Source organism: Notamacropus eugenii, chromosome 6 (assembly GCF_028372415.1).
Source record: "Notamacropus eugenii isolate mMacEug1 chromosome 6, mMacEug1.pri_v2, whole genome shotgun sequence".
Lineage (NCBI taxonomy): Eukaryota > Metazoa > Chordata > Mammalia > Diprotodontia > Macropodidae > Notamacropus > Notamacropus eugenii.
Window position 1 is genome coordinate 5,842,620 of NC_092877.1, and position 25,286 is coordinate 5,867,905.

The 25,286-nt window shown below is 43.9% G+C and overlaps 1 protein-coding gene across 5 annotated transcripts in view; it reads right to left on the reverse strand.

The window, feature by feature from the left end:
* Window positions 1-12,783, reverse strand: part of PRDM11 (PR/SET domain 11) — a 94,080-nt gene extending 81,297 nt beyond the window's left edge. For 2 of the 5 annotated variants that reach the window (XM_072617970.1, XM_072617975.1), the window contains exon 1: window positions 12,660-12,750. The gene's annotated coding sequence lies outside the window, so the exon portion shown is untranslated. Of the gene's footprint in view, window positions 1-9,181; window positions 9,321-12,153; window positions 12,319-12,659 lie in introns of all 5 variants that reach the window. The other 3 variants (XM_072617969.1, XM_072617971.1, XM_072617968.1) reach the window with 3 other exon arrangements.
* Between the last annotated feature and the right edge of the window lie 12,503 nt (window positions 12,784-25,286).

Here is a 25,286-nt window from a genome sequence, read left to right on the forward strand (position 1 = left end):
ACTCCAGGAAAGGATGACCCAGGTGTGATGGGTAGCCTGTTGGGCTGGGGGTCAAGGGATTCAGATTCAATCTCAGCTCTGCTATTGATACCCTAGGAGAATCCCAGGCAAACCAACCAGGCAGTCTAGGCTTCCCATCCAGAAAGGGAGGAGAGGGAATGGTATGGTCTTTAACATACCTCCCAGTTCTGACATTTAGAATTCTAAGGGCTTTCCAAGTTCTGGCATTTTTGTTCTAAGATCCCCCTCAGCTGTGACATTCTATGGTCTGATGTCCTTCCCAGCTCTGGTATTCTGTGTTCTAATATCCTTCCCAGCTCTGCTGTTCTCTGTTCTAAGGTCCGTCTCCTCCCAATCTGGCAGTAAGTGTTCTAAGGTCCCTCTCAGACGTGACATTCTATGTTCTAAAGTCCTTCCCAGCTCTGATGTTCTGTGTTCCCATGTGCTCTAGGTCAACTAGATTGGTTCTCATGATACTTAACTTTATTTTTTAATTAAGGTTTTGTTCATGGTTTTTATTTTTATGTCATATCTCTTCGAAATATTCCCCCATGAACTTTGTGCCCATTGAGTTTTCCCTTGAAGCAAAGAAAAGCACTTAATCAAAACTAACCACCCTAGTAATAATGCCTGATAAGATACGGAAAGGTCTGCATCCATGGGCCCCCCACCTCTACAAGGACAGAGGAAGAGAAATGTATTTTCTCTTGTCTATCACCAAGACTGGCCATTACAGAGCAGTCAGCTTCACTCCTTTCCATGACCATAATCATTCTGTGTATATGCTGTTTTCCTGGTTTATTATGAGTGTATTTTACAAACTACAGTGGGATATCCCAGTGACCTAAATTTTAGTTTACTTAAGTTTTTTCCCTCTTACATAAAGGTGTAATCTGTCTCTTTTCCCTATTGGTGTCAGCTCTGCTCTTTGGGACCAAAAAGCACCCAATTTCCAAAGCAGGTCATCTGAACCTTTCCTACTGAACCCGGATGCCCAGCACTGTCCAGACCTCTACCATTTCCCCAGTGTCTTTCCTTCAGTTATCCCTTGTCAGGATTTTCACTCCACCTCCAGCACAGAATTCACCCTCCAGGGATGAATGCTCTTGCCAAGAGATGGGGAGGGATGGTGCTAGGGATAGACTTTTTCCCAGTGGAACCTGCCCAGCTACTACTATGGGGTCTGGGAGCCCTACAGGATGACATCTGCTGGGAAGAGAAGAGGTTGAAAGGTTACACAGAAAAAGGAAGGGACAGAGTGGAGGAGTACTGAGGGACAGGGTAAGATGTGGCTATGCTAGAGAAAGACCCAAAGAGTGGTTATTGCAGCAAGGGTGGGATACGATAGTCTAACACTCAGAGTGGTCATCCCCTTGAGGTCAATCCACCCCACCCCACCCCCTTCTGGGGTACAGCTAGCCTGTCTCTTAAGATCATAGGAGTCTAGATTTATAATGAGGAGGGTCTTAAAAACTCTTAGATCTTCCCAATGACACTAAGGGAAAAAAAAAAGTCTACTCCCTTTCCTGGAAAGCAAGTCTTCCAAACTCTGGACAGAATAATCTGAATACTTAAATCTTCTCTCCTCCAGGTTAAACATTGTCAGCTCCTTCAAGCTCATGTGCCTATTCCCTAGCCTATTCTCAGCTACAAAATAAGAAGGATTGTACTCTATGTTCTCTAACCCCGAATTTATGATGCTGGGACTGGGGGTGGGGAAGGTGGAAGACAGAAAATAAATGCATGTTAATAGAAAAAAAGTTAATTAAAAATTCTCTGATGCTACAACTCAAAACCAAGTCCTCCAGATAGAAACACTGTGCTCTTCCACTAAGCCATGGGCCCTGACGATCTCTAGCCTGTCTAAATACAGCCTAAGGGCCAATTCCTTGATATCTAAGAAGAAAGGCTGCCTCTCATTTGGAATCCAGGACTTGCTGGGTGAGCTCCCTCCATTTCCCCCTCCACCCCCTCCCCAATCCCTTTTCCTGTTAGTCCCAAGATCACCTTGGCATTTCCAAATTGGGTGGCACCAGCGGCTGCTCCAATGACCCCAATACCGGTGGACACCAAAACGGGGTTCTACAATGTTAGGGGGGGCCCTGCCTCCCTCCTCTAACAGGTGCCCAGCCTGGAGGTCAGTTCCAGTTGCCTCTCCCCACTCTTAGCTGTTTATCCCCAACCATACATGCCACATGCCCTCCTCCCAAGGTCAACATTTGCCAGGAGCTTTTGCCTGGGAAGTCACCTTTATTATAATTGCTTTTTTTTGGTTAACATTCTCATTTGTGCCTTTCAATGCAGATGTAAATTTGTTGGGGGAAAGATGCTTCTTCGACACAGCAGCATTTCCAAAAGTTGGATTTGTGTGTGTGTCTGTTTCAAACAAACCAGTTTGTTCCTACAGCAGCCTCTGGTACTGCTTTGAAGATGGTCCCCATTTGGCCTCCTTTTTAAAACTCCCACAATTCAGGTGGACAGGGTTCCAGGAAACCAAAAGAGAGCAAGAGAAAGACAGGAAGAAGGGAAGAAAATAATAATGGCTCAAACTGGTAAAGCACCTTGCTGTTTCCAAAGTACATTCTCTCACTTGATTCTCACAAGTCCGTGACATGGACACTCCAGGGGTCATTATCTCCATCTGCCAGCTGAGGGAGGTTAGATGACTTGGCCAGGACCACATAGTTTGTACGCAGCAACAAACTGAATGCACATTTTTCAGGTGCCTGTTTTTTTTTCCAGGCAAGAGACAATTTGGTGCCATGGAAAAAGGAGCAACCCTGAGAATGAGGGTGACTGGGGTCCAAATTCCGCCTCAGACACATACTGCTTTTGTAACCAAGAACAAATTGCTTAACTCTTTCATGCAAGACAACGCCGAACTAAGCTGCAGATGAGAAGAAACTGCAGGACCTAGTAGAGATGGGAGCGCTGGATTTGGAACTGGAAAGATCTGAGTCTTAATCTCACCTTAGACGCTAAATCATTATGGGACCCTTTGTGAGAAATGGGATCTCTTAGAAAATCTAGATTTTGATTTAGAGTTGGAAGGAATCTTAGAGGCCAACCTTCTCCTTTTGAAAATGAGGAAACTGAGGTTCAGAGGAGATAAGTGATTGCCCAAGATTACAGAGAGTGCAAACGACAGAGGTTTCAGCGTGGGGGTACGCTGGATAAAGTTTAACAACTGCTCTCCCCCTACAAAAGTATGCAGATACATCTTTCAATTTAATCCAAATTATTAACATTTTCTCCATCACATTCTAAAGTCTAGGTAAGCAATAAAACAATAAATCCAGCCTGGATTTGTAGGATTTGCCAATTTCCGAAGCATAAATTCTCACACTGAAAATTTAACTATCAGTTCTCAGTCTGAGCTGGTTCCAGCACTCTACTGCCTCAGCCTCAGTTTCCTTCATAGCACCCACCTGACGGGGCTATGGCAAGCATCAGACAGAAAACATAAGGAAATCTCTTGAAGTGCTATATGAAATCAGCTACTTTTTATGAGTTGGTGATTAACAAATGCTCCTGGATTAATTAGGATCAAAGATTTAAAGCTGGAAGAGCCTAAAGCGCCCCCATCTATGGTTTACCCAGACCCTTGGAGGGTGCTTCTTTGTTACTTATACCAAAAGGTCAGGACCAAGGAATGAAGGAGACACGGAGCTAAGGACTCTGGATACAAAGTCAGAGATACAAAAGCAGACCCTGAGCTCAGGAAGCTTACCTTCCTCTAGGAAACATGTTAGTTTCTTAGTACAAAACATACCCAAAAAAGTTTGAAGAAGAGCTGAGAAATGGGGACATCAGAAAAGGTCTCATGGAGAAGGAAACCCCTGAGCTTTGAAGGAAGCCAGCGATTCTAAGAGATGATGGTGTGGAAGGAGTGGATTCCAGGCACTAGGGGAAGAGACACAGTGAGAGCCAGTGCCAAGGCAAAGAATCTTCCTGACTCAAACTCTGCCTACTATTAATCAACCAATCACTAAACATTTATTAAGTGCCTACTATGTGCCAGGAACTGGGCTATGTATTATGATACGCTGCCTCTGCAAGAACAACAGACTTGTTAAACATTGATTGTATGCAAGGCTGTGAATTAGAAGCTGGAGATACTAAGAAGGAGACAACTCACAAATAACAGTGATCTTAGAGGAGGTGTGCTAGAAGCCACAGACTTGCTGTATCACTTTAGCCACGTCCTAATCCGTCTGGAACTTAATTTCCTCCTTTGTGGAATGAGGTTTGGGCTCATTCTTGGGCTAGACCTCTAGAAAAGATGTATTGGTAAATGTTTAACCACCAGTTCTCCCTAAAAAAGTATATGGTCTTCTTTAAGCTTAAAGTATATTTTTTAACATTTTCTCCATCACTAGACAATCCACAGTCAACAAATAAAACCCTAATTTGTAGCGTTTGCCGATTCTCAAGGTGTAAATGCTGACAATAAACATTTAGCAAGAGGCTTGACCTCCTAGCTTGTCCCAGCAAAGCACTGTCTCTAAATGCCTTTTCCAGACCTGCAACTGTATGAAATCATTACGATAAAGCAGAGGGGGCAAGGATCACTTTCAGTAGGGAAGGTAAAGAAGGTTAGGAGAGAAGGAAAAGAGGGAGCTAATCTAGTATGTAATTCTATAATGTACATGTTGTCACTTTTGCCTTTGTGTGCCCAGTGCCTGGAACATAGTAGGTATTTAATAAAGACTTACTGATTAATTGATTGAATTCGATGGATCACCTGAGGGAGTCCATTCTACCATGCTCCAAGGCTCTTTCTGGCTCAAACGTTCTGTGTTGTAAGAGCCCTTCCAGCTCTGACATTCTATCAATCAATCAATATGCATTTGTGTGTGTATTATGTGCCAGGCACTGTGTTCACCTTGGGGGTGTGTATGTATGTATGTATGTAAATATGCATGGATTGCTTCATTCTTTGTGTGTATGTATACATGTGTATAACACATACACACACACAAAATGAAACAATCCCTACTCATAATGACCTTGCTTTCTAAGGGGGGGGGAGACAATACGTACATACGTATAAGTATATGCAGAATAAACACAAAGAGGAGAAATACAAATCAATACAAAGTCATGATATACAAGGTTATCTGGGATGCAAGGCACAGTGGGGGGGGTGGGGTAAAGACAGAGAGAAGGAAAGGCTTAATCTGGAAATGCAGGTTTTAAGGCTCTTTCCTGCTCAGATATTCTGTTCCAAGGTCCTTTCTGGTTCTACAGTTTATAATTCCTCCAACATCACTAGGTTGTAAGCTCTGTGAGGTCAGAGACTATGCCTTCTTTAATTGGATAGCTCCCCTAGTGAGCACAGCTATTGTCTCTTTGATCCTAAGTTTCTACATCTGTAAAGCAAGAGTAACTGCTTTCTTCACAGGGCACTGCAAGGAAGAGACATACTTTGCAAACTATCAGAGCCTGAAGTAATATGAATTGATTTTAGGAGTCCTTGAAATAGTTCTGCATAAACAGTCAACTCTCCACTCAGCACCTTAAGGAAGGCAGTAGCCTGGGTAAATCAAGCAAGTCTATTCAGAAGGCCAGTGGATATCTTAGGTCTGGACAAATGACCCTGATGAAATGACCCTGCTGATAAGCCTTCCTTCTGTTACTAATGTTGGATTCCATCTAACCTGACCAGTCTATTTTTCATGATATAGCCTCCTTCCCACCCACCAAGACTTCCTAGAAAGAGAATGTCAGAACAGGAAGGGAGCTCTGAACATACATTGTCAGATCTTGGAGAGATATTAGAACCTAAGATGTCAGAGCTGGAAGGGATCTTAGAACACATAATATCAGATCTGGGAAAGATATTAGAACATATGTCAGAGCTTGGAGGGACTTTAGAACAGAGAATGTCAGATCTAGGAGGACCAGAATATGGGATGTCAGAGCTGGAAAGGAGCGCAGAACAAAGCATGCCAGAGCTGGGAGAGACCTCAGAGCACAGGCATCCGAACTAGAAGGGAACCTTAGAACCTAGAATTTCAGAGGAGGGAGGGAATTTAGAAATCTAATCTAATTCTTTCATGTTATAGATAAGGAAACAGAGACTAAGACATGATAAAAGACTTGCCCAAGGTCAGTTGCACAGCTAATTATTAGCTGAAGATTCATCTCTTTGCTTTTGGTGATGGCCTTTACAGATGCCACTTTAATTGCATAAATCTCCCTCAGGAGAGCTCAGAACACACTTAGTAGGGGCTCTTTACCTACCTAGGACCCCTGAACTTGATTTTAACTTGACTTTTAACACCTTGATGACTTAAGTTCAATAAAATTGGGTTTCCTTTGCAAGCCTATAGGTTTTATTTTATGCATTTAAAAACATTGTTCTGAAAAGAGGCCCGTAGGTTTCACCAGACTGCCCACAGGGACCAGGACACAAATAAAATTAGGGTTAATGAGTTGATTAGATTCCTCAGTGCCAAGAGAGAAGAATAGTAGGAAAGCAGTGCCCAAGACAGAGCAATAAAAATGAAGGCAGGAAGGGGTGCCGAAGCTTTGCTCAAGACCAATTGCCTATTTGACAATCCTGCCAAGGGCTGGTCCTGCCAGAAACCCTTGTAATGGCCTGTGAAGGCCTCTAGTCTGCCTGCCAATGATCCTTGGGAAGTCATACCACTATTATGATGCCAAGTCCTTGGTCTGATCACACACACACACACAAAACCCAGCCCCCTCCCCCTAAAAAAACCAAACGATTGCTACGATTCAGATTGCCCTGCTCTGCTCAGAGTTTGGGACTGTTCAAAGATTCAGTGAAATGCCCTCAGAGGTCATGAGCTCCCTCCCTGTCACTGAGGATATTCACGAAGGAGTTGGGTGACCACCAAGGATTCTTATATTTCTAAATCTATGATTTTTGTTGTCTCCTGAGTTGTGAGGATAAAATATTTGGAAAATATTTAGCACCATGCCTGGCATGTAAGTGCTTAATAAACATTTCCTTCCTTCCTTCCTTCCTTCCTTCCTTCCTTCCTTCCTTCCTTCCTTCCTTCCTTCCGTCCTTCCTTCCTTCCATGACTTGAAATCAAGTGGTTTTTTCACTGTAACACCCTCTCTTCCTATGAGGAAACAGCTCTGTAAACCATAGATCTATGGCCATGGTAGGGGTGAGGAACCTGCAGCCTGAGGCCACATGTGGTCCTCTAGGTACTTAAATGTGGCCCTGTGACCTTCAGGCCAATGGTTCCCCACCCCTGGATCCTGTTTGTGTGCATTTATCTGCATGTGGGGGGTGGGGGGAGTGTGCATGTGTGTGCACGTGCACATGCTGTGCTTTGACATTTTTTGAGATTACTGTCCACTACAATCCTCCTTTGGCTCACTAGATAGAGAGGCAGTATGATGCAATTGAATGATGTCCTGGATTTGAATTCTGCCTACTTCCCACCTATATGACCTTGGGCAAGTCACAAAGTTTGGGGGCTTCATTTACTTTACTGGTAAAATCAGAGTGTTAGAAGAGATGCCCTCCAAAGTTCTTCCCAGCCTGAAGCCTCCCCTGAATCCCAGTCTCATATCAGTCACTACCTACTGGACAGGATGAACTGGATATCCCAGAGATATCTCAGCCTCAGTATGTTCAAAACAGAACTCCTCACCTTTCACCCTGAACCTTCCCCTCTTCAGAGCCTCCCCATGACTGTTAAAGATATAACTTCTCCTTGGAGTCATCCCTGCTTCTCACTCTCATTCACCCCACCTTTCCAATCTGTGCCCAGATCTGCTTGTTTCTTTCTCCAACGGCTCCTTTAATGTCCTACATTTTCTCTCTACTCCTATCACTGACCTTCACCCTAGTGAAGGTCCACAGCATTTCTTACCTGGATTATTTCAAGAGACTCCTAGTCGGATGCCATGTCTCAAGCCTCTTCTTTTCTAATCCATCCATTTAGGTATTCCTAAAGCCCACTAGGTGGTGCAGTGGATAAAGCACTGGGCCTGGAGTCAGGAAACCTGAGTTCAAATCTGACCTCAGACACTTACTAGCTGGATGACCCTGTGCAAGTCACTTAACTCAACTTGCCTCAGTTCCCTCATCTGTAAAATGAGATGGAAATGGCAAAACGATTCCAGTATCTTGGCCAAGAAAACCCCAAATGAGCTCATGAAGAGTGAGACAAGACTCAACAACAACTAAACAAGACTCAACATCTCAGGCAATGTTACCCTTTGACTCAATAAACTGTGGCGGACAAGCACTAGGCTCAGAGACAACTGCTGGGCACCTTAAAGTCCTGAGCCTTAATTATCTTAATTACACACTACTCCCTTTCACATTCTACATTCAGGCCAGACCTTCTAACTTGTCCTTGTCCTCCATGCCCTGACTGCACTCCCTCCTCACCTCCAACTCTTAGATTCCTTCCCAGAGATTCCTTCAAAATGTAGCTCAGGAGCCACCTCCCAAAGGAGGCAAAAACCCAATTCCTGTGCTGATTGCTCATGCCTCCTTCCTGATTTTACACTGCATTTGTGTTGTGTGTGCTTGTAGTGGATGTGCTGTGTCTCCCAATAGACTGGAAACTCCATTTTTGTTTTGTTATCCCATGTTGTTGTTCAGGTGCTTTCAGTTGTGTCTGACACTCTGTGAACCCAATTGGGGTTTTCTTGGCAAAAACACTAGAGTGGTTTGTCATTTCTTTCTCCAGCTCATTTTACAGATGAGGAAACTGAAGCAAACAGGGTGAAGTGACTTGTTCAGAGTCATGAAACTAGTAAGAGTCTGAGGCTGGATTTGAACTCTTCCTGAGTGCCAGACCCAGGGTTTATCTGCTGATAAACCTTCAAGCTGCCTCTGGCACATATGAACACTTAATAATCACTTTTAGATTGAGTGATCCTATGCAGTAGTGTGCCAGTAAATGTTTAACAACCGGCTCTATAGAAAATTCCAAGCTGTTTTTAAACTTAATCTGAATTATTAACATTTCCTTAATCACTTTCTTAAATCCAGGCAATAAAAAAAACCCAGTAAATCGAACTCTGATTTGTAGCTTTGTAAGTGTAACTGCTTACACTGAAAATGTAAAACTCACTGGAGGGCTGCTTTAAGTGGGCTCCAACATACCCCTGTATGTGTCATTGGGGTTATTCTGGATTTCCAAAGACTATCAGCAGAGTATCACTGTCAGATTCTACAAACCTGGAAAGGCTTTGGGTGTGGACCCAGAAAGGCACAGAATACAAGACTCTGAGGACCAGCTTAGCTAAGCTGGAAGAGGGTCACCTGGTTGGCCAAGGCATGATGAATGTTTCTGTCCAAAGCAAGTGGTGATAATGATCTACAAAAGAACAAGTTGGAAGAAAGGGTTGGGATCTTCATCGATAGACTGAGTACCCTCAACGAATAAGTCATTAATCCTTGAAATAGCACATGCATTGACTGCACATGTATAATCTATATCAGATTGCTTGCCTTCTCAAGAAAAGGACAGGGGACAATTTACAACTCAAAATTTTAAAAAATGTTAAAAATTGTTTTTACATTTAATTGGGGAAATATAAAATATAAAAATTTTCTTTAAAAAAGAGTGTATGAGAACTTATGGGTGTGTGACTGGAGGCAGTTTGTGCATGTCCTGCTTCTGGCTCATGCCAGCTGTGTGACCCTGATCAAGTCACCTCACCTTTTAATGCTCTAGTCAGCTCTCTGAATGGTAAAGCTACCTGCTTTGGTAGAAGGTTTTTCTCACTTGAGAGTTCCCTAGACTGATCATATATGAACTATCACTTTACAGACATGCCAGTCAAGTTTTATTGCCCCTAGCAGGGCTATCAGGGAAAAGAAGGGTCTCTCAGTTACTGATAAGAGTGTACGCAGGTGCACGGAGACAGCCAGAGACTGCCTGTGGACCTCCTTTTGGGAATCTCCATATTTATTGACTAAGCGATGTTGGGTGAATCTCCATCTTCCCTAGGCTCTGATTCTCATCTGCAAAATGGGAAGTTGAACCAGAACGCCTCTGAGGGTCTCTTCTAATCATAGATCTTATCATCAGAGAAGTTTTAACTCCTCTGAATCTCAGTTTTCTCATTTGTAAAATAAGGGGATTAGTCTAGATCACAGCTGCCAAACTCACAAACCTCCCCAGCAGTGGCCCTAACCATATGAAAATGTAATTGGGAAATGTTTAACAAAGTAAATAAAAATATGACCCAAGACAATATTAATTTGTGGTTTTTCTAAGTCAATATGAAGCCCCAAAATATTCCTTCCTATTTGAGTTTGACACTAATGAACCAAATGACCTTGGAGATCGTTTCCAGAAGTTTGAGGCCATGATCCAGGCAAAACACAGGTTTCTCCAAATGCTCTGTATGTAGTGCAGTATTTCATTTCCTCACCATTTTGGCTGGGCTTCTTGAGATGGTCAAATTTGTCCATATACTTCCTAATGTGATTGACAAAACTGGACATAATACACCAGCAGGTTGAGGTTTTCTGTTACTCAACCCGGAGATTCCCACCCTTCACATCTCTTCCTCAGCTCTTCCTAGCTGAGTCCTGGGAATGGTCACAACTATGACCTAACTCTAAAAAACAAAAGGCCTCCCTCCAACAGGCCACTCTGCCACCGCCCTGATGGAGTACCAAGCACATTCTCCACTACCTACCCCAGTGGACCACGGGGTACTTTTTTTTTTTTTATCAATATGGGAATTCTATGCCCAATCCATCATACATTAAAGTCTTCCTTAATATAGCCCAAGGAAAGTGGTGAATACTCAGGACACCAAAATCCATGGAATGTTCTCTCAGCCAAGTTCAGGCAAAACTTGTTAATGTGTTTCTGAACATCAAGAGAAAGCTCTCATTATTACTCCTCTAGTATAGTAGGCAGAGAATTGGGTGTATTCCATGTCACCCACTTGAAATTATACATCATTGTCCATGTAGACTTGAAGCAAACACTGAAACAAATGCCAGTGGAGGTATGATGCTTCCCCAGGCTGTTTGAGGGCAGGAAAAAAGAATGCCTAGATTTCTAGTCTGAGGCTCCACGCAGGGAGCCAGGAGCACCTGGGTTTAAATCACACCCCTGATTCCTACTAGCTGTATGACCCTGGGCAAGTCCACTTCTTACTGCTGTGGGTTCTCTAAGACTATAAATTTCTGAAGTGGTGACCTGAATTGTATAAGAAGTATGCTCACCTGAGAGTTCCCAAGGCCAGCAAAATCATAGGCCCAATCTATACGCTTATCTATTTTGTATCTATTTATATGTGCATATGCTGTCTTCCAGTGTAGAATATATGCTCCTTGAGGACAGGGGCTAAGTCACTTTGGCTCCATATCCCTATTGTGGATAGCACAGTGCCTGGCACATTTCATAGACACTTAATAAAGGCTGGGTGGTTACTTGACTGACCAGGGTTAGAACGTGAGCTCAGCTACCTGCTACCTGTGTGACCTTGGGGTACTGGGCAAACAGCACTGGCTTTGGAGTCTGAGGACCTTGGTTCAAATACTTCTGTGTGACCTTGGGCAAGTCACTTAGCCTGTCAGCCTCAGTTTCCTCATTGGTCAAATAAGGAGGTAGAGCTACCTCTCTTTCCAAGGACTTCTCTGATTTTCTTTTCACTTCTAAATCCAAAATCTCAGGATCCCAGTTACTTTTCCTTCCCTGGGCCCCCGGTTTCTTTCTCTGTAAAACGAGGGAACCAGAGTAGATAGTCATGCCAGCTGTCTCAGATGACCAGCCGGACTTTAAAGGGGCTGAGCCCCTCTCCCCCACCCCCAGCCTAAGCCCCAAGGGGCTCCCCAACTTTCCCATCTGTGTATCACACCAGTGACATCTGCATTCTCCTGGAACCAACCTGCATACATGGCTTCCTGGGCTGGAGAGGAAGGTCACCCTATGACAAAGTTTCTGCAGTTTCTGCATTAGAAAGTACCTTGGGGCCTTAGGGAGAGGCAGGAGAAGGAGGGGTGTGTGTCAGTTCAGGAGGGGGAGATTTCCTGAAGACCCAAGACTCGCAAGTACGCCCAAGATGAGAAACACCGCCTGCTGGTTTAGCTACAGTAAGCGGGAGAGGCCGCGTTACAGTTCCCAGCGAGTCCCGAGTCCCCAAGGCCAAGTGCAAGCACCAGCCGAGCCAAGAAGTGAAACTGACCAGCAGAACTAGGCCAGCCGCAGCTGCGATCCCTCCGACATTCCAAGCTCCGCCCAGCTCATGTCACTGCGTTCTAATTCCGAACGCTCGGCCCGGGACCGCCTCTGCCATTGGTCGGTGGCTACGTCCGTCAGAGCAAAGAACGCGAGGGGGGGAAGGGGAAGGCTACATTGTAACAAGGAGAGAGCGAGAGTGGAAGAAGGAGGCGGAGGCAGCTGCCGCCCCGAATCCCGCAGCGGTAGCAGCTACCTGCCGAGGGTTAACCCACCTCGGAGCGGGGGCCAGCCTCCTCCCCCCCGCCTTAGCCCGATCCCAGTCCCCTTCCCCATCCCGGGCCCCCGGCCACCCCTGAGCCCGCCGGAACCAGCCCCGCGCTGCCCCCGCCAGCGATCCAGCCCCGCGGCCTCTGCACCACCGGCCCCGTCTCTCGCTGGCAAACTGCCGAGCGCTCTTCGAAGCCATTTTCATTGGCCACATTGGCGACCAGAGGGGCTGAGCTGACTCACCTTCCCCGAGAATCCGGCGGCAGCCCGGCTTGGTGGACGCGGGAGCGGGGGCGGAGGGGCGCGCGGGGACGGCTCGCCCCCCCTGGATGGCAGCCCCCAGCGGCCGCGGGGAGCGCCCCGGCTGCCGGCTCCCTAGTCCCAGGCGAGGGAAACTTTCACAGCCAGCCTGGGAGCGGCGGCGGCGGCGGCGACTCGCTGCTTCTCTCCCTCCCAGCTTTGACCACCATCTTATTAGTACAGGAAATGACATGGAAAACGGAAGAAAGCGGCGTTTGGGGCCGACGCGGACCCCCCAAATCAGGGGCCGGAGCTGGGACACACCAGTCACTTCCCAACTTGGCCCAGAAGGCGCCTCCCGAGTTCCCCGGGCTCCCACCCGGCGCCCTCGCGAGCCGGGGGGGAAGAAACTCTCCGATTCTGGGGTGGGCAGCCTTGGATGCTGGCCCAGCCCGGGGGGGCCGGGGAGTCCGCGGTGGGGGCTGGGAGGGGGGCACCCCGGGGAAAAAAAAAGAGGTGAGCACAGCCCTGGGATCGGGGCACATCTCCCGGAACGCAAAGTTATTACAGAAATGTGTATTTTAAAAAGTCATTCGGACAGGGGCTCCCCTCCATCCCGGGCTGCCCTTTTGGGGAAAGCAACCTCAAGACCTTGGAGGAAGAATGAACACGTTTAGATTTTTAACCCTTTCGAGACCCGAGCCAGAACACCTGTGTTCCCAACCCCTTTACCATCACCCTCCACTTTCCCTTAACCCGTGAGGTGCTGGGCCGCTTGGGGAGCAAATGCAATTTTGGGGGCTCTCCTGCGGAGAACCGGGGGGCGGAAAGTACAGAGAATTAACTATTCAGAGGGGGCGAGAGGGCAGAGCGGCAAAATCGTAAGCTTCCTCCTCTCCCTTTTTGCCACTCACTGAAATCCTTCCAAAGAGTTTGATTTTTAGCCTGACTTAGATAAACTGTTAAGTCATTTATCCGTCCTGTGCCTCGGTTTCTCCCAAGTGCAAATTAAGACCCGGTAACTTGGGGGAGGGGTGGACTGCTTGGATGGGAGCAGTTACCGAGCATTTCTACAGCTTTGGCGTGTACAAAGGGCTTTCCTCACAACCCTATTAGGGTGAGACAGGAATTGTCAGACACACCCCCGACCCTCCCGCCCCGCACTGAGCAGATGGGGCAACCGATGCAAGGAGAGGTGAGGTGACTTTCCCCGACTCCTACTGGGACTCGGTTTTTCTGACTCTAAATTAATTGTTGCATTCGATGAACTCCGAAGTTCCTTCCAGAGTTAAAAATGCTGCGATCTTAATCAAGGGTCCGAGCCAGAGCCGAGGAGCAAACAAAACCAACAGCTTTCATAAAGTTCAAAACTCGTCCTTGCCAATTATAAAAAGATGGATAGGAAAGGGAAATGGGTCCAATTTAGTAAAAGACAACAATTTTTTTTCTAAGAAAATAAATTTCGCTTGGAGCTACCCACCGATTATGTAGCCAATAATAGATCGGATTCTGTTGCTGCTGCTGTGTGTGTGTGTGCGTTTTCCTCCCAAGCGACTGAATGATCTTTATCCACGTTTGATGTTAGAGGTTATGTAGAGTGCATTAAAGTAATTAGAATGGAAAGGGAGCATAGAATATAGAAGTCGGAGCTGGAAAGCACCTTGGAAGTCCGTTAGCCTAAGACCTTATTTTTATTTTTAAAAAGAAAAATGGTGAAATGAATTACACAAGCTCACAGGACTGGCTAGCCTGGGTACGATTGGGTAGCTCTGATGAACTGGGGTCCTGGGAGATCAGTGCCAACTTTACAGGGTGATGGTGGCAAACCCCTTAATCTCCCTGAGCCTTAATTTCCTCCCTCCGAGGTGGGATGATGGTGGAAAGAACACAATTTGGAGACAGAGTATAAGATTTTGAACTGAGAGATGGAAGGACGGGACTTTAGAGGTCATCTAATCCAACCTGCTTTTTTTACAGATTGCAACTTGTCCAAATACACCTGGGTATTATTAATAGAGGCCAGATTTGAACACAGGTCTTTTCAAGACAGAATCAGTCAATGCTCATTCTGTGGCATCATAAGAGAGACCCAGATTTAGGTAGCAGCTGGACACTAGCTGATTAGGTGACTTAGGGCGCTCCACTTCATTCCTTTGTGCCTCAGTTTCCTCATTGGTGATTTAGGGATAATGATGCTTACACTGCTTATTCAACAGGTATGTTGGGAGGGTGCCATTTGCCATACCTTAAGGTACTATAGAAACGAGAGTGATTATTACAATCTGTAAAATTAAGGTAATAGTTCTTGCACCACAGACCTCATAGGGATAGCTGGGAGATCAATTAAGATAATGGCCTTGGAATTATCTAGTAACCATAAAATGCTATGTAAACATAAGCTAGGAGGTGAATGGTTCCAGTTAGAAGTAGCTGAGCTGGGACTAGGAAGTAGGTGGTGATTTCTATTGTTGTCCATGCTGACAGTCCTGTCCAATTGGTGCCTCCCCCATCTACCCAAGAAACTTCTTAAGTGGAATTAGGGACATTTGGCACATCTCACAGGGAGCCACTGTCAGGATACCAGCAGTCTATTGGCACCAATCGGTCCTGTGTAATGAGAGAAACAGAGAAGCTTGGGAGAAACTTGTAATGGATGGCTTTGGATATTTGGCTTTGAATAAATGGAAACATGGTTGCCGAATCACTTCATTTGTTTTCTTGGCTCCTGGCAAGAAAGGCATACGTTAATTCGGGATCTTTAAAATGAAACCGTAGAACATGGAATGTCTGAACTGGAAATGAGAGCATGTCAGAGCTAGGAGGGACCTCTGTGCTAACACAGAATGTCAGAACTGAGAGCAACCTTAGAACATAGAATTCCAGAACTGGTTGGAATTTCTTAGTATCTGGAATTTCAGAGCTGGGAGGAGCTTCCTAGAACGTGGAATTTCATGGAGGGACCTTGGTTCATGCCGAAAAAGATGGGTTAATGCTTCCTAAGGACAAAAGAGGATATTAAAAAGTTTCAAGGGATTGAAAAGTGGTCAGAGAGTGAGGTCCATGACTTCCATGGCTCAGGAGGCTTATTGATCTCCCATAGCATTTTGTTTATAACTTTTTCATGCATTACAAGTATTATGGCCATCACACCCTCACCTGCCATGTCCAATCAGTTTCTAAGTCTGGTAAATTCTTGATCCATCACACCTGTTTTGTCTGTCCCCTCCACTTCAATGACAAAGGTACTACCTTGTCATCTTTCAATCCCCTCCTCCCACTTCCTACCTCTCCCCCTCCCAAAAGTTCTTTATAATTTGATTACAGTGCGCTACTAAGCTTTCTGCCCCTCATCCCTCTTTCTACTCTCCCCTCACAAACAATGTTTTTCTCTAAACTTGGCATACTACATCCCACTGTGCCTTTGCATAGGCTTTCAAGGTTGATCAGACCTTACCCAATCCACATTCCCAGATACCAAATCCTCTAACCTCTATCCTGATGCCAGTGCTCTCCTCCTCTTCAAAATTTCAAATAGTATCCTTTTTACTCCTCAGAGTAAATGTAGCATCCTCTCCCTTCCATTCCTGTCTCCCCCTCAACTTCTTCATCAATTCTTTCAGAGCCCTGACTCCTTTTCCTTTACTTTCTAGCCCTTGTGCCTAGCATAGCACTTGGCATATAGTAAATGCTTAATAAATGTTGATTGAATTGAGTATGGAATATCCTTTCCTCCTTCCATTAACCACTATTGAGCGCTTATATTCAAGAGAAAATGGTGTTGCTTAGTGACCAGAGGGCCAGCTTTGGAGTCTGGAAAACCCTGGCTCAAGTCTTGCCTTTGATCCATACTGGCTTTATGAATATGGGCAAGTCACCTAAATACACTCTCTAGGACTGTCATTTTTACAAATAAGCAGATAAAAGAAAATTTTATCCACACTGAGCTAGTCCCCTACTCTAAAGTAGTTACAGGTGTTAAGAAACAAATGTTCAAGTTACCATACATTGTACCCTTTGCTGTGAAAACAAAGATAGAAAAGACCCAGAATCTGCTCTTGAGGAGCATATAGCCTGATAGGAGATGAAGATATGTAGCAAAACACTATAAGGGAGAGTGAAAGAAGTACAGGGAGGTCCAGACAAAGATCTACAAGTTTCAAGAGGAAGGGATATTAAAGCACAGAATATCAGAACTGGTTTAGAGAATGTTAAGATATTCCACTGGGCAGCTGGGGGTGCCATAGTGCATAGAGCACCAGACCTGGAGTCAGGCCTGTTTATCAACCTGAGTTCAAATCTGACCTCAGATACTACCTACCCTTGTGACTCTGGACAAGTCACTTACCCCTTGTTTGCCTCAGTTTCCTCATCTGGAAAATGATCTGGAGAAGGAAATGGCAAACTACTGTAGTTTCTTTGCCAAGAAAACCTCAATTGGGACCATGAAGAGTTGGACAAGATAGTCAGCTAATCTTTTTAAGGGAGGAGTCAAGGCTAGATCCCTTCTTTCTCCCATCCCCAACAAATTTTTTCTATAGTTTTATGAGGTGGATTGGCATAGAGCACTGGATTTGGAGTGAAGACCTGTGTTCAAATCCTGCCTCAGATACTTGCTATGTGACCCTCAGCCTTTCTGAGCCTCAGTTCTCTCATCTGTAAAATGAGGATGGGTAGTAACACCTATCACAAAGGGGGCTCTTGTGAGAATCAAATGAGATATTAGAGGTAAACTACTTTGTGAACCTTAAAAAGCTCATATGAATATGACTGTTAGTATAATTTCCAGTGTTTGGCATCATTTTTTCCAGTGAGATTCTGGCTTTGGGATATAACCAGGCAGAATGGGACTTCAGTGTGAGAAGATTCATTTCATTTCAATTCAATTAAATAAATGTGCTTTGAACACTTACTAGGTTCAGAGACCCATAGGTAGGGTGAAGTGATCTCTCCTGTACTACCCCACCCACCCCCAAGCTTACCGTCTAGCTTAGGGGTCTTCAGTCTTTTTTTTGGGTCCTGGCTCCCTTGGTCAGTCCATCTGGTAAAGCCTATGGACCCTTTCTCAGAATCATTTTTATAAGTGTATAAAATAAAAAAGTAGAATTCCCAAAGAGACCAATTATATTGCAGTGCAGTTATCAAAAATATTTACTAAGCAAGTTCATGGACCTCCAGGTTAAGGTTCAGTGATCTGGTCAGAAACCAGACTAACAAGCAGGAAACAGTTACTTAAGACAAGATAGTTGTTATCTGCCTTCTTTTTCAGAGAGGACCAATGACATGATGGGGTAATGTCTTGGCTTGTGAGTGAATTAGATTTAAGTAGGCAGAGCTGTACAAAGTCATCAGCCTTACTCTCTCTTCCAGAGTCATCAAAGTCCAGTAGCAGGACAAATGACAAGATGGCTGGTGATGACCTCATGTGCAGTGGGTGACCTTGGCATCTTCAGTATCTGACCAAGCTCTAAAGCTTGTCTGTCTTCATGGCCTTTGGAACAAAGTATTCCTCATTTGTCCACTCTTCCAGGGGAAGACTTCACATGCTTGGGTTCGACAGTCCCTTAACTCACAGGTTTTAGGTTCCTCAGTTACCCTCAACCTGATTTAGCCCATTTGTTTTACTGGGGTGAGGCCAATGCATAGGCTACAGCTTCTTGGAGCCACAGGTGAGAGATGGGTAACAAGTAGACACCAAAGATCGATGAACAGCCCTGAAAAAGGCTTGGCAAGCCTTCATCCCAGAGGTACTAGTCCTTCCTGAACAGCCCATACACACCAAGACAGGACAGTATATGATCAATCAATGAAACAAAAATATATTAAGCATCTATCATGTGAGTACAAGGGATATAAATAAAAAAGGAAACTACTTACTTTCAGGAAGTTTACATTTGATTAGAGGAAACACACACATGTGTATATATATACATATGTATAATAGATATATTTTATATATATGTACCCATACACATGTGTGTATATATGTATACACACACATATGAATATATAAAACACATAAGGGTGAGAGGAAGCATCTACAGCTGGGGAAAAAGAGGAAAGTGGTTCAAGAAGGGCCTTATTAAAGAAAAGGGGCTTAAGCTGAGGTTTGAAAGAAGTCAGAAATGAGAAGAGAAAGAGGTGAGGAGTGACACCATTCTAGCATGCTTATGCAAAGAGTGATCAAATGAGAGAATGAATCTTAAGGCAATTCAAGAATTGTCAAACTTAGCCTGGGTCATCAAGGACTAGATGTGGAGAGCTGAGTCATTTATCTAACCTTGATTATTGTAGAGGAGTGATATGAATAATGAGAGCCTCCCTCGAGATTGCTCCAGCTCCCTTCCATGAGAATGGAAAATCTAGGCTGTATGACAATGTCACCATTTTATATTACTCAGCCTCCTCACAACTGTGGTAAGCTGTGCAAATATTATTGTCCTTACATTTGTTTGTTTTGTTTTGTTTAGATTTCTGATTTTATAAGTTTAGTGACCCTTCCTGGTTTGGGAATTCTGGCCACCTGAGGCATCTTAGCATCTTATCTGTTGATAGCTTTAGAAAGTCTCTTCCTCCCCACTCCACCACCGAGATGTTGAATGACTTGCCCAAGATCACATAGTCAGTACATACCAGAACTAGAACTTGAACCCAGCTTCTTCTTGACTGAGCTCAGCCTCCCTTCTTATGTTACACAGCACCTCTCACTCCCATTTTAGAGAGAAGGAAAGAATCAGAGAAATGATTTGTTCAAAGTTAAAGATCTGAGACTCAGCACCTGAGTTTTCCTACTCTCTTCTGGGCTTCACTTTCTTCATTTGTAAAGTGAGAGAATTAGACCATCAGATGACCTCCCAGGTCCCTCCCAGTTCTCACTCTGTTCCAAGGTTCCTCACAGCTCTGACATTCTATGTTCTAAGTTCTGTCCTAGCTCTGACATTCTTAGTTCAAAGATCCCTTCCAACTCTGACATTCTATGGTCTAAAATGTAAATCTAAGTCGTCCCCCCCCCACCCCCAGCTCTCACACAGTTCTGAGGTTCCTCTCAATTCTGGCATTCTATGTTCTGCATTCTAATGCCTCTCACGGCTCTGGCATTGTGTCCTATGATGTAATGTGCCTTCCAGCACTGAGTCCTCCGCATTGCCATCAGCTGTAAGATCCTCAAGGACACTCTCAGACTTTCAGATCCACTTCCTTCCCTCCCTCCAACAGTGTCTGTAACAATTCTGCGAACTCATATCAGCTACTTGAGAAATACTGATTGAATGGAATTGACTTCCATTTCTAGGTAATTCTCACCTCAGTAACTGCTTGACTGTGGCTGCAGTACTTCCCCAGCTTTTCTCTTCAGCTGAAGGACCCCAGGGGCTATCACACAAAAGGTGCTGGACTCTCTCCAATTTGGGGGAACCTCATAAAAACAAATGCTGAGATACTTGATCAAAAATGTAGACATGGTCTGAGAGGTCATCAAGGACAAACTATCCTTTTCATAGATGAGATAAATGAGGCTCCGACAAGGAAATTACTTGCTCTAGATCAGTGTCTGTCAAAGTCTGCTCTGGGAACTCCTGGAGGTCCCCAAGAGCCTTTTGCAGGTGGGGGAATGTTCATGAGGTCAAAACTATTTTCATAAAAATACTAAGACATTTTTGTTTCCAATATGACGGATATTAATAGATATAATTTTCAATAATTTGTAAGAGTGTAAAGGGATCCTGAGACTAAGAAGCTTGAGAGCACAGCTACTCACTAATAGTAGGACCTAGAACAGCTCCTGGATCTCCAGGTAGAATCTGAAAGGTCATTTTAGGTTGTCTTGTCCAACAATTCTTGAGGGCTATATGATAGCCTAGAGAAAGAGAGGCTGTTGGGTGCAGAGTGGGGGGAAGGGGTGAATTTTGGTGGAGGTGGAAGGGAACATTGGATAGAAAAGCTGTGGGACCAACTTCCTACCCCCAAAGAACTTAGAACCTACTTTCAGAGAAAGGACAAATAAACCTGGGACAGAAGCAAATCATACTAGACCATAAATCAGGGCATGTTGAACCAGGTAGTTGAGGCTTTGAGTGTCATAGGTCATTGGAAGGTGAAAGGTCAAAGAGAACTTCTTGGAGGAGGTGACATATAAAGGTTGGCAGGATTTGGATCATTGAAGGAGAAGCATCCTAGGCAGGGAGAGATATACTCTGGAAAGCAAACAGCATAGAGAGTTGCTGTATAAACATACCCATGGAATCATGGCTTTGGGAGGAGCAAGGTAAAGGTCTGGAAAAATGGCTTTTCCTTGAGGGAATTCAGAAAGGCATGAACCAAGTTCAGGGAAGCAAAAATAATAATAATAATTCTCTCTATCTCTGTCTCTCTCGCCCTCTCTGTTTCTCTGTGTGTCTCTCTCTGTGTATCTCTTTTTCTCTCTGATACTTTCTGCTCTGTTTCTACACACACACACACACACACACACACACACACACACACACACACATATCAGGCACCGTGTTACAAATATTATCTCATTTGATCCTCACAGCAACTGTGGGAAGGAGGTGCTATTGTTACCCTCATTTTATAGATGAAGAAACTGAGGCAGACAGAGGTTAAGTAATCTAGCCAGTAAGTATCAAAAGCTGGATTTGAACTCAATTTTTCTTGACTCTCAACCTGGGCACTCTATCCATTGTGCCACCTAGCTGCCCCATGTGACCAGAGCTGAGGATTCATGTTGGGGAGCATAGGAGATCAGACCAGGATAGGGAAACGGAGATGGGTTTTCATGGGCTTAGAGGATCTACAACTTAAAAGGATCTGAGATCATGTCTGGTCCAAGCCCCTTATTTTGCCAAAGAGGAAACTGAACCTAGAGAAGTTAAATGACGATAGGATGGTAGAGCCAAGATTCTAAAGCTGACTGCTCTGACTCCAAATCCATCCCTTTTTCCATTGTTTCATGTTACTTTTCCACACTCAGCCTACAACCAGGAAATTTTCATTAGCTCTGTAACCATGTGAAGGTAAATGTAAGGTAATAATCATTGTCATTATTTATGGTATAATAACTGACTCTGATACATAGGTTTAGTCAATAATGTTTATTATTATTATAATAATCACTCCCATTATTATTAATAGATGGAGACAGCAAGACATACTGGGTAGGATATTGGCTTGAAGTCAGGAATTCTTGGCTTCTGATTTTGCCTCTGACATTAGATGTGTGAACTTAGTGGCTTCCGTAGATGAGGAAACATGTTTGTAGGCTGCAAATGATGCAATTTCAGAAATCAGCAAGATCCACACTTGGAAGTGAACCTCTGATACTCCTTATATGCTGCTATGGTTTCTGTAGCCATCTACTCTCAGAACTACAACTAGGCAAATCTAGCTCAGAGAAGGAAGGAGAGAATAGGAATGGGAGAGGAATCCCCCACAGAGTTTAGCCCCAGTCATTGGGTACAAAATCCCCAGATGAGAATCTCCATAGCCAGGGAGAAGAGTTTGGAAGTAAGGGACCCTGCAAACAAGGGCTTGGTAGTAAGAGAATGTGACCCAGTAGATAGTCAGGACCCTCAGTCGTGATGGATGATTAATTAGACCCCTTTTTAATTCCAATCTGTTGTGGTCAATTTTATATCATTACAAAGGAGTGGTGACTAAAAGTTCTGTATATTAGGGCCCAGAGTTGTGAACTGCAAATTGTAAGTTCACTTGCTTAATCATAGGATGCTAACCAGAGAACCTCCCCCCTTGTTTTTGCCTTGTTGTGGTGACCAAGTCCAGCATTGAAGAGATGTCTTAATGATATAGAAAGTCCCCCTGCTTTATTTTTTTGGTTGTTGTCCCTCCATCTCTCATCATCCCTCTATTGCCCAACATAGGGAGATGGCCATGAGCACTTGACCAACAAATGGCCTTGTTTTCTGGCCTGTGGGCTGCCTTTCTACTGGCCCATGTAGATGTTTTGACATCTGCTTATCAGCCCAACCCATGAGTCTGCTCATCAGCTTGGTAGGACCTTCTGAAAGATCAAGATAGGTCTGTCAAGGTCTGCTCATCAGCTGGTTTGTCAGCCAGTGGGATTCTGTATTTTTGACCCTCTTGGAGGATCAAGGTCAATGGTTATCAACCAATGAGGCTATATATTTTATGGCACCTTTTCTATATTATCTGGGTAGCAAGCACTAATAAAACCAAGGCCCTAGAGGAATGGGGCATCTCATATTGTGAGGAAGATAATATAGCGCTAATGGCTTAGAGTTCAGCCTCAACTGTTTTTATTATAGGTTGGGCAATTTTGGACCCCACACAGGGGTGAATGGTAGGTAGTAGACAGTAGACTTCGGGCGGTCATTCCACTAGTGGCAAGGTGGTAGACCAGAAGACTAGTGCCAAGGATGTCAGCACTAGGGGCAAAGCCCTGTTAGCCTCATCCTAGCTATGGCTCTGTCTCCTTTGTCTGTGTATAGGTAGAAAATGTTGACTTTTTACATGTGGATATTTTGGTCACTGAAAGGGGCAGAAATGTGTGCAAGGAAAATGTTAAAAATCAACTCAAGAAGAAACAACTTCTCATATAAAATGCTGAGGAGAGATATGGACTGTTCAGAGGACCTAAAAGGAATCGCTCCTCAGATAAAAGTACTGAGGGGATTTATTTGAAGACTTACCATTGCCTGAAGTCATGATATCTGCACAGCATTGTGGTCCATTAGCTCATATGCATATTGTAAAATAAGAGGTTTTAAAGGTTATAACATAAATTATAAATCCAATTGCTCTATGGGTTCCATGTAGAGGTTATATAAGGACCATTGGGTCATACCTGAAGGAAAGATAAAATAGTTGAGATTCACATCACAGGTTAGAAATGGGTAAGAGCTTATGGAGAGGAACTGATCTGAAGCTTTAAAAATAACAGAACAAAGAAAAGGAGACTGGGGAAAGGGCAGTCATGCCCTTTAGTCATGCAGCAGAACATTTAGGGAACTGGATTTGTAGTCAGCAAGCCCTGAGCTTGAATCCTATCTCAAACATTTACTAGCTCTATGACTCTGGGCAAGTCACTTAATTTCTGTCTGCCTTATTTTCCTCATCTACAAAATGGGTATAACAGTATTACCTACCTCCCAGACTTATTGTGAGGATGAAATGAAAAAACATTTTAAAAGTGGTTCACAAACCTTAAAGTGATATACAAATATCAGTTGTTGTTGTTATTATTATTATTAGATACTCCCTCAGCCATAACTGCCTTGTCATGGTGGGAGGGCTTTCATAGCTCAATGAAACTGTGAGCTGTGCCGTGTACCAGGACAAATCATGGTAGAGAGTTCTGACAAGGAAATGGCAAACCATTCCATGTTTTTGTAAAGAAAATCCCATGGGCAGAATCAAAATGATAAAAGAGAACGACACTGGAAGATGAGCCCCTCTGGTCAGAAGGTGTCTAACACCCTCTAGAGAAGAGCTAAAGACAGCCACAAATAGCTACTGTACTAAGGAAGCAGCTGGGCCAAAGCCGAAAGGTAGCTCAGCTGAGGATGTCTGGTGAAGAAAGGAAGGTCTAATGCTATAAAAATCAATATTGCATAGGAAGCTGGAATGTAAGATCTATGAACCAAGCTAAGCTGGATGTGGTCAAACAAGAGATGCAAAGATTAAATACTGACATCTTGGGTGTCAGTGAAGTTAAATAGACAGGAATGGGTGAACTTAATTCAGGTGATCACTACACAGACTTCTGTGGGAAAGAATCTCTTAGAAGAAATGGGGTAGCCCTCATTGTCAATAAAAGAGTGAGAACCTCAAAAATGACAGCATCTGTTCAAATCCAAGGCAAATCTTTATACATCACAATAATACAAGTCTATGCTCCAACCACTGATACTGGAGGTCAAAGTTGATCAGTTCTATGGAGATCAACAACACCTTCTAGAAATAACACCTCAAAAGGACATCATATTCATCATAGGGGATTGGAATGTTAAAGGAAGAAATCAAAAGATATTGGAATAACAGACAAACTTCACCTTGGAGTACAAAATGAAACAGGGCAGCATTTCATCAAGATAGCACACTGGTCATAGCAAACATCCTTTTTCAACAGCCCAAAAGGTGACTCTACGCATAGACCTCACCAGGTGGCAATAGCAAAATAAGATTGATTGTATTCTTTGCAGACAAAGGTGGAGCTGCTCTAACCAAACAAAACCTGGAGCTGACCATGACTCAGATCATGAGTTTCTTATTGTGAAATTCAGACTGAAATTGAAGAAAGAAGGAAAAATCATCAGATCATATAGGTGTGACCTAAATAACATTCCTTATGAATATAAAGTGGCAGTGAGGAATAGATTTAAAGGATTAGAACTGGTTGATAGAGTGCCTGAAGAACTATGGACAGAGGTTTGCAATATTGTGTAGGAGTTAGCAACAAGAAACATTCCAAAGAAAAAGAAGAGAAAGAAAGCAAAATGGTTGTCTGATGAGGACTTACAAATAACTGAGGAAAGAAAAAAAAGGGAAAGAGAAAAGACAAAGATATGACCAATTGAATTCAGAATTTCAGAGAATGGCAAGGAGAGATAAGGTTTTCTTAAATAAGCAATGCAAAGAAATAGAAGAAAACAATAG